The sequence below is a fragment of the Myotis brandtii genome, unplaced genomic scaffold (genome assembly GCF_000412655.1).
Source record: "Myotis brandtii unplaced genomic scaffold, ASM41265v1 scaffold519, whole genome shotgun sequence".
Classification (NCBI taxonomy): domain Eukaryota; kingdom Metazoa; phylum Chordata; class Mammalia; order Chiroptera; family Vespertilionidae; genus Myotis; species Myotis brandtii.
Genome location: NW_005369782.1, coordinates 1,382,647 through 1,393,750, shown reverse-complemented (window position 1 = coordinate 1,393,750; position 11,104 = coordinate 1,382,647).

Sequence of the window (11,104 nt, the reverse complement as noted above, 5' to 3'; positions counted from 1 at the left end):
TTGCCCCTGGCAACCCAGGTTCCCAACCCCTCCTTGAGCGGAGCTCAGGGCAGGCAGGGCAAGTGGGAAGCTTGGCTTCCTCCATCGCCAGGGGCAACCTCCTGCTCGCTCCAGCTCTGTGGCTGCCACCATCTTTGTGACAGAGTGAGGGAGGGGGGTGTGACGGTTAATTTGCATATTACTCTTTTATTAGATAGGATACATTGCCACTCATTCCTTCACTTGGTTTGTAACAAATGATATATGCATAATTCTGCAGCAAGTATGGGAATGACATTAATGTGGCCAACTTTATGAAAACAAGACCTTTAGTTGTGAAATCTTTTGCTTTTGTTGTTGTTAATCAATGGTATTTTTTCCATTGATTTTTAGATAGTGGAAGGTTTTGGGGGCGGAGGTGGAGAGAAAAAGAAAGAGAGTAGAAAGAGCATATATAGAGAGAAACATTGATGTGAGGGAGACACATTATTCAGTTGCCTCCCCTACATTCCCTGACCTAGGACCAAACCTGCAACTCAGGGAGGAAAAGGGGGACATATATGATACTTTCAACAATAAAGATTTAAAACAAACAAACCATGCAACCCAGGTAAGTATCCTTGACCAGGAATCGAACCTGCAGCCCTCTAGTGCGAGGACTGGCGTTCTAAACACTGAGCAATGTTGGCCAGGGCTAAATAGTGAAATCTTTACAAAATTTTGGAATGTTATCAAGTGTGATCATGAACATATTTTTTAGTACATAAATTTTCATAAGATAATTCACAGCAAAGACTATAAGAGAGGTATTAAACTTAGAGATAAATTAAAAATATTTTTTCGTTTACAAAAAGATGAGGATTTCTAATTCTTTTATGTTACCATACCAAGCAGCTATGGATAGGAATCTCTTTTAAAAGTATATAATTTGTCCCTTTAAGGACATATTGCTATGTCACAAAATATTCAACCAAAATTTTCAAAATTATTGAAAAGTGTTTCACTGCTAAATGTAATTATTTAGTAATCAGAGGTCTTTTGATGTCTTAAGAAATAAAATTTAGACGTATTTTTGAAATACCATTTACTTGTCTTTACCTTTTAAGATTAACATTTTGTCTATATTTCTAATAAACATGAATGTGTAGATAGATAACATGAGCAGTAATTATTTTTTCTTTATAAGGTTGTCTAATCACAAAAATGTAGGGGAAATATGAATAAGAGTATTCTAAAGTAATGTAGAAACTATAAAATTTACCAACTCAAATTCTTCACTTTTATATCTATTAAAAGACCCTGGGTATCGATTCAGCTGTTTAATTCCACAATGCTTCTGAAATGCAAGCTAGTCTCACACTCAAGGGTCTTAACATCAAAACCTCAGTTTCCACTCAGAATGCAACCCACAGCCTGTATATTGCATTTGCTTCCTTTCCAGCCTTATCACTGAGTAACCTAGGCATACTGAGCTGCTTGTAGCACTCAGCATACTCTTCCCACAACTTTAGGCCTGCCATTTTTTTTTTAAAAAAAAATCTCATATGGACTTCTCTAAAGTCCTTGTTCTTCCTAATTAATCATTCAAAGACTCAGCACAGGTATCACCTCCTTCAGAACATAAAAGGATCAACATGATTAAAAAAAACAAAAATCAATTTTAGCAATATTGACTAAATTCTCATTTTATAAACAAAGGCCCAGATAAGTGCCCAAGGTGACTGAGTAATCTACTACCATAATCCAGGGATTTTTCTAAGGCTCCTCACTAGTTTCTAATTGTAATACAATTGGAGACAAAGAAAATTTTATTTTATATCCAGGTACTTATTACAAATGCCTTAGCATTATTTGTACCTAAAATTAATTTTGGAAGATAGACTGGATTGTTTTTTCCCTTAGCTCTTAAAATACTAATAATCAGATATATTTTATTTTTATGGTTTATTAAATATTTCCTACAACATCTTTAAAGGGTGATTAATATTTATACTATTGTTTATAGAAGAGCAAAGCAAAAATATTGAAAGTTTATATTTAGTAACTCAGGGACAACCTGAATAAGTACAAGAGGTTTTTTATAAGTCAATTAAGGCTTAATTCACTCATCCTAGCACAAACAGAATTTGTCTTCTTCTATTGAGCAAATCAGAAGTATTTTTTACCGGAGAAGATTTTGCAATGGGGAATATTAAAATGCAAATATATCTTGAAGATTTGCCAAGAAAACTTCCAGTCTTCTTTTAAAAACATATTTTATTGATTTTTTACAGAGAGGAAGGGAGAGGGATAGAGAGCCAGAAACATCGATGAGAGAGAAACATTGATCAGCTGTCTCCTGCACAACCCCCACTGGGGATGTGCCTGCAACCCAGGTACATGCCCTTGACCGGAATCGAACCCGGGACCCTTCAGTCCGCAGGCCTCCACTCTATCCACTGAGCCAAACCGGTTAGGGCAAAACTTCCAGTCTTGAGTTCCAGGTAGATGGCATGTTTTATTTACTACACCTCCTTCTGTTTCTTCTTTTACTGTTAGTCAGTTGGAGTTCGATTTCCCCAAGGTTAAATCTAGTACTTCAATTAAAATGTGGCTTTTGTTAAAGTTCTAATTTGGTGTTTTATTTTTTGTTAGGCAAATATAGTTAAATATGTTAAAATTCTCCTTTAAAATAATGAAAGTTGGATAGCAGATACAAGATTTTAGCCACATAATCTGTTTATGCTTAAGTGACTTTATATCTGCAGAACTCAGTTTATTTTAGAAATTCTCATTTTGCTCAATTCCTTTTGTCTCAATTTTTTAAGTAATTAGTGCAGTTTGTAGGTTTAATATGGTCATGTGCCGTATAATGGCATTTTGGACACTGTCAGACCACATAGATGACAATGGTCCAATCTATAATAATAAAGCACAATATGCTAATTAGACCAGACGTCCTTCCAGATAACCTTCCAGATGAAGCTCGGGTCCTGGGTGCCAGAGGGAAGTCAGTGCCGGCAGCTGGGGGAAGGAAGGCCTACTCTTGCATGAATTTCATGCATCAGGCCTCTAGTAAAATTCCCATTAGCTAATGACCTGTAGTCATCCTAATGTCATACACAACACATTACACATGTATTTGTGGTGATGCTGGGAGAAACAAACCTATTGTACTATCAGTTGTATAAAAGTACATACAGTACCTTTTCTATGTTTAGATACACAAATATTTACCATTGTGTTATAATTGACTATAGTATTCAGTAAGTAACATGCTGTACAGGCTTGTAGCCTAAGAGCAATAGCCTATAGCATATAGGTTCGGTGTGTTACTATCTAGATTTGTGTAAGTGCACTTTATGATGTTCTCACAATGATGAAATCACCTAACGATGCATTTCTCAGAAAATATACCTGTCATTAAGCAGCACATGACTGTACTTACATAACAACTCAATCAATTATGAATCTTCCTCCTCAGTAGTCTTCTCTCGTTTTTCCCTTCTCTCTGGAGGCATATAAGTTTGATTAGTGGGGCTATGGTGGCTTATTTATTGCCCTAGCACTGTAGAAAATTCTCTTCTATCATTCTTTTTTATCAGCACTGGCATCCACCAATAGTAACTCATTCTGCTTGGTCTCCATCATTGATTGCTGGCATCTACTGCTAATGTCCATGGTCCTCCCATGACTTTTGGCAGCCAGGTATATGGTTCCTTGTGATCCATACATCTTTGGTTTTGCTCACTTATTCTCAGGCGGTACCACACTCTCTAACTGGACCTAGGGAATTTTCATAGGCATTCCTAAATAGTGATGGAATGCAAGGACCCTCTGAATCTGACTCTCGCTCTTCCCTTTGGCCCTACACTTGTCCATTGTTAGAATAACCACTCGGGATTTAGTATGGACATGGCTCACTCTAAGAGAGTCTAGTTTCCCTGTGCTACAGGTGGGAAGCAGAGCACAAGTTCCACCTGTCTCAGACCTCACTAAACTTACGCCCATATCAACTTTGCAATCTGCTTGAGAGAAGATATTAGATCTTTTCTAAGGGACTAAAGGAACATCTAAAGCTTTAGCCACATATTTTCCAAATCTCTATCTCTCTCCATCTGATTGGTTCTACAGTTTTCAACATTTACTCAAGCAGGAAAACGAACTTTTATATAATTCATATATATTTCCTTTCTGATGTGGTTATCTTTCTTTTCTGAGATTGCTAGTCACTTAATATTTATGAAGCCTGAAAACCCTTTATCTACAAAAATTCTAATATTTTAATAGATCCTCATCTATATCAAGTATGCTCTCTGTTTTAAAAATATGTTCAGAAATTTAATCAATTGTTTACTTTAGCCTGTCAACCCTTTCCACGAAGTAATGAATGCCATTTACTCACTGGGCAAATGTTAGGCTGATGGGAAATTTAATAATAATAAACCTACTTTTTTTGTCAGAAATAATGATACTGACCTTTAATCCTAAACAGTCTAAGTTGTATTCACACCAAATAAGACAAAGCATTTTCAATACTACTGTTGTGAGACCTGGCTAAACCATTTATAAACCAATTGAGGTAGTGAGTAAAGTTCTTAACATTTCAGGGACATATTCTGATCTGCAATTTATCCAAATATAGGCAATAATATGCTTACCAATATACGCAAATATTCTATTCTTAAAACTTAAAAATTCTGTTTTATTCTTTAATAGAACAACAAATTCTATTACGGCCAAAACATGAAACTTTCAAAAGTGTTCTTATTTCAAGTAATACTAAATACAACTGAATTCTAGTGTAGCAAAAATTATCCAATGAGTCCCCCAATACAATGGTTGAATTTTAAATAAAACACAGTACTTTAACAGTATGTGTTTTGTCTCATGCTTCTGTATCACATCCACGTTTTAAGCTTTAAGTATGGGATCAGCATGACCAATGCTCCTGGTAAGTGGCTTTTAATTTTTAAACAGAGCATACAATGTCATTGAACTGAGCTTTCATTTGCTATGCACATTAATTGACATTCCACACATCTTTTTGCAATGAAAAAATTGAAAATTGATCTGATCTGACCTGACTATATTTTCCCTTGGATTGACAATCTTACTGTAGATATCAAAGTTTCCCTTACAGACTCTGATATCTACTAGTATTTTAATAGTATTGTGTGGCCATCAGTTATGTTGTCTGTCTTGGTGATAATCAATCTGAATTGGGAATGAGCTAGCTTTCTTGTCATTATTAAGATATTCCTTATCTAGCTTGCAGCTGTGGTCAATACTGACATTCACATTTAAGCAAAACAAAAAATTATTATAATATTTTTTTAAAAAGAATAAAAAAAATCATTTGACCATGTATATGCGAAAAAAAAAAAAAGATATTCCTTATCTAGCTTACAGCTGTGGTCAATACCGACATTCACATTTAAGCAAAACAAAACAAAAACAAAAACATTTTTCAAAATTTTATTCCCATACTTTTGCTTTAAATACTTAACAGAATCAAGCCGAATCCTGTAACTCATCTACCTTCCTAAAGTAAAAATGTGAAAACAATCCTGGGGTATAGACTTACTGTTTAAGTATGTTTCTTTCTCTTTCATCTCTCAATAATTACTCTCTTCCTTACTAAGTAGCTCTATTACATTAACCACTCATTCTAAAACTGTCCTTTTGTTCTTGTGATTTGCTTTATCCTCATTATAAGAATGAAGCACAGTCATTTATCTGAATCTTCATTATAGTATTTTCAGTATGTTGGAAGTGTAAGTGGCATCTTTTGTTCTTTTCCATCTGTAACACATATGCCATCACTTGTTCATGCCTGGGATGCATTTTCTAAAGTATTACTTAACTACAGTATATGCTAAGCTTGAAAATAATCTCCTAAGTAAAGCCAAATAAATAACTATATAAACCTGCCAATTTTAATGATTTTAATTTTTCTACTAAAAAAAAGTCAAATTAAAATAATAATTGTATCTTTACAGTGCACAAGGCACTACACTAATTACTGGAGAAGACACAAAGATGATTAACACTCAGCTCTTTCCCTTAGAAGAGCTCATATTTATTCTAATAGGAAGGGAAACCCAGTACAAAACAAAAGTCCTGTCTTTTCCAAGTCAAATGAAATAGGGGACTTCACAGATCAATTCAAGGAAATTTAGTGCAATTAAGGGAATCAGGAAAGGCTTTATGAAAGGGGTATCCTATGAGATGGACTTCAAAGGTAGGTGCGGCAGAGATTGCTAGCTGCTTACCAAAACCAATATTCTCGTCTTCCTGGACACGCATCTAGACTACAAGTCCAGCTCTGGTTATATGACGGCCTCTTGCTAATTGAATGGGAACAGTAAAAATGTCACTTTTAGAACTGGCCTATTAGAACATCAACTATTTAATGTTTTCTTATCATTGGAATAAAGAAGGACCCCACAGGTGGACTAGGAAACCGTATGTGGAAGAGCCTCCAACCTTCTGAGTGACTATGTGAAAGGAGACCACCTGGCCAACGGATTGCCCACTTATGTAATAAGCAAGCAATTAATTTGTGCATATGTTTTAGGGTATATTTGTGACAGCAAATGGTTTATCATAACCAGTACAAATTGGTAAAATTCTAGTAAGTGGTGTCAGACATAGGGGTGGATGGCATTATACTGGTAGAGGAAATACTGTGCATGAGGGAATGAAACTAGAACAATGTGACATTTATTTACAGTGATCCAGCAGTCCAACTGGGCTAGAGTATAGGTCATAAATAGGAAAAAGTAAAAAGATTCTAAAAGAGGGAATAGGCCAATTGGGAAGGACACACAAATATACAGAAGTACATTTTTTTTTTCTCACTAAAATTCCCATTCATCCACTGCTATTGTAAATATATCTCTTTCCATTTCCCCTTTGTTTGGGAGTACGTATAATCAAGTACAGATACCTGAATTGACTAGTTTTGACTATCTTCTTTTTCATTGCTGTACCTTCCTTCCTTTTCCAGTTTGATAATGCCCAGTCCAATGAACATGATCTAGAGAAACATTTGTACACGATTGTTTGAATATGCAAAAGGCTCCCAGGTAAAACAGAAAGGTGATTATAGGAATAGAGCCAAAATCATCCCTATTTTACTTATATTCCTTGATTTCCTGTCTCATTTTCTCATTCAGAAGTGGGGGTTAAACTGGATCTGTAAGTATTTTTTCCTTGTGTCCAGTGGGACTTTATTTTCCCAGAATGTCCTTTTCGTTTAGATTGAAAGATCATATGTGTCAGTAGTATTTACATGAAATATTTCTAAGTGATGCCAATTTAAAACTATCATTTTCAATTTTCTTTTAGAAAATTATAAATATCAATGATAAAAACACTAATTAATATACAAATATAGAGATAAATATTTGAATATATTAACTCATTTAACCCTCATTACAGTCTCAATAGTATGAGGTAGATTCTATTATTTGCCCTTATTGTACAGATAAAGAAACTGGGTCATTGACGGAAAGTTAACTTGCTTTAGGTTTCAGAGCTGATAAACAATAGTCAGGACTTGAACTCAGGCAGTCTGACTACAGAATTTCAGCTCAGCTCATAAATGCAATACTGGTAGAAACTAGATACACGCACAGCATTCAATTTCCTCCTGTTGAACACACAGGAAGCTGCATTTGTCAGTCTCCATTGTAGTTAGGTTGGTGTCAAGTGATTGCTTCTGGAAATAAATCAAGAAAGTCATGAAATGTTATGCAGACTCTCTTTACCCAGTACTTTCCTAACTGGTTGAATGAAGAGGGAGGACCCAGTGAGGACTCTAAGGAAGCCTAAAATATTGTGCCAAAACAAGGTACAAGAAACCATGACTCCTGAATTATGGGGAAAACCATCTGCCAAACACCTGATTAAACTGCAAAGAGAGCACAAAATAAATCTTTATGTGTTAAGCACTGATAATTTTGAATTGTTTGTTACAATAGCTAGTGTTCATTATGGGAAAAATATGCAGTTTATACTATGAGAGAACAACTTAAAATTTGAGTTCTTTAATTTCAGCATATTATGTTTAACTTTCTGTCTTTTTTTCTTTTCTTAGATAATTTATCCAGTTATTTCCTTATTCATATATTTCATTGGCTTTTTTTTTCTCCTGACAATATCCTCTGGGGAAAAAAAATCTTCAGGTTCTACAACATGTGTGCTACAATCCTTCTGTTCATTAACTGCTGTCCTGTTTGAATTACCTGCGTAGAGCTTCCATGCCCCAAATGTGTCTGCTGAGTTAGAATCCATTTCCAAAATATGATTCTGTAAATTATAGTATTTGTGATTACAGTTTGGTCTTGAAATCTTATACTCATTTCTAGAAATTTGAAAATTCTATAATAGTCAGAATAATTTTAGTTTTCAGGTATGTGTCTACCTTTTCTCCTACATATCTTTCTTTTAGTAGCTTTTAACAATACAGCATATGAAAATAGCAGTGAAACTCAAACTGCATGTCAGAAAAACGTAAGAGAGAAAATAAACTTCACATGTATTCTTTCATGACTACACAGAAATTCAAGCAATTTGTTGAGTTATTCATTTCCAGGGTTAATTAAAACACACACACACACAACACAGAAAAACAAAGCAATTCTAGGCCACATGCCCCTAATTTCCATTTGCCTTAACTTTCCCCATAAGAATATGGTAACTCATGAACAGCTGAATTAAAATCCTCTTAATGTACACATACATTATCAATATTAATATTTTAAAATGCAATACTGCTAGCGTTCTAATTTCAATTACCCAAGGTACAAGGCAATTTAACCTTTCAGAGATAATCCCATCTACTCAAATAAAAGCTAATCTGGAATTTCTAAACACTCAACCTAAAAATCAGAGACTTATCCATAATACAAATAAAATAATTACTATAATAGAATCATGTCCAGATGATGTGATAACCCAGAGGAAGGCACATTGGAGAATAATCTAATAAGTTACATAACAGTTTTCAGATAGAAAAAGAAGAAAATCTGGTCTAGGTCTGTAGTATAAAAAAAAAGGAGGGGGGGATGTTAAGAAAATAGACAAAAGACTAACTGTGGTCAAAGTTAGGGTCCAGCCCTAGCTGGTTTGGATCAGTGGATTGAGTGTCAGCCTGCGGACTGAAGGGTCCCAGGTTCGATTCCAGTCAAGGGCACATGCCTGGGTTGTGGGCTCAATCCCCAGAAGCGGGTGTGCAGGAGGCAGCCAACCAATGATTCTCTGTTATCATTGATGTTTCTATCTCTTTCCTTCTCCCTTCCTCTCTGAAATCAATAAAAACATATTTTTTTTTAAAAAGTTAGGGTCCATACGAAATGTCACAAAATGAGGCTACAACCTGGCTGATGTGGCTCAGTGGTTGAGCATTGACCCATGAACCAGAAGGTCACATTTTGATTCCAGATCAGGGCACATGCAGGGTTGCCAGCTCAATCCCCAGTGGGGGGCATTCAGGAGGCAGCTGATCAATGATTCTCTCTCATCACTGATGTTTCTATCTCTTTCTATAGTTCTCCCTTCCTCTCTGAAATCAATAAAAATATATTAAAAAAATAAATGAGGCCACAAATTACATAGAGGGTAAATTGTAGGACCTTGTAGAGATGTTATCAATGGCCTGCCCAGACCTCCTTTCCTTGGGTGGCATACTCACTCAGCTGTTGTTAGTGGGGACCACCAACACTCATTACTGCATCCTTCTCAGGAGAGCTGCTCCTGGTTTAAAAGAGTCATTTTCCCAGAAATGTCACTCTCTCCCTCCTGGAGGGTGCCTCATTGTCAATGTCTGATATGGGGTAGAAAAGAAAGCCTGCTTGTCATGTGGGGACAATTTTATTGTAGCATTCAGTGATACAAAATATGATATTTTAGCATTGGTGGTATAATGGTAAGCATAACTGCCTTCCAAAATGAGACTGTATATTAGCATCATCTATATACAATTATGAGGGATGGTGAAGAAATCTATTGAAGACTGTTGCCTCTCCATCTGATAGTAGACCTGAAGGTGCCAAAAGTCAGCATAAAAGTCAGCATAAAAGTAAGGAAGAAAAACATGGACATAAAGTGGGAGATCAAGAGCAAACTGAAACTCATGTGAGCAGACAAGAACCATTAAGCACAAACTGAATTCCATGTCTGTCTCCCACTGCCTCCAACTGCAACAATGTTGCTGACCAATAGATGCAGCTGGAGATCTACACCATGAAGCTGCACATCCATCTGGCCAGGATTTAGAGAAACTAATGAAAGAGATCAAATGGGAGCTGGAGTCCCCATGGACCCGGGTGCTGCCTGCTGCAATGCCTCAGAGCCAACAGATTAGCAACAATGGGAGCAATCTGCAACAGCATCTTGTACCCTTCACTGACCTTCAGGGTAGGATGGCTATTGCCTCACTTTTGCCTTCCAAATTGCATGCATATTTCTCTTGGCAATGATGAACCCCAAACCATAGAGGGAAGGGGATTCTAGAAAACATAGTTTCAACTTAACTACAAAGCCAACACAAGCTTCCCTAAGGATCAGCTGAATACATATCTTTACCTATAATTTACATGGAATTCAGCTGAACCCACATTTTTACCTTCTTCTGCCCATTCTGTTTCCCACTCACAGGTTTCACCTGAGAGCACTGCATTAGCAAATCACTTGCACAAAAATTCTGCTTAGGTTCCTGTTTCTAGATAACCCAACCTGAAATAGGCACCATTAGGCTACTGAGTTGTGACTGTATTTAACAGGCAACAAAGCGATGCTGAATAGCTATTTTGTTTTTAATTGGAGGTAAACCAATTAGAAAGGTTACAAGGCAAATACAGAATTACTAAACCAAGGTGCCAAAAAAATTTTTTTAAATGATACACTAGGGAAAAAGATCACTGCTAATTAAACTATTAATTAAACAAAGCAATGTTTCCTGATCATATAATACTATTTTACTAGAGGCCTGGTGCACAAAAATTTGTGCACTTGGGGGAGGGAGGGTCCCTCAGCCCGGCCTGTGCCCTCTCACAGTCTGGGACCCCTTGGGGGATGACCACCTGCTGGCTTAGGCCTGCTCCCCGGGGGATTGGGCCTAAGATGGCAGTCAGACATC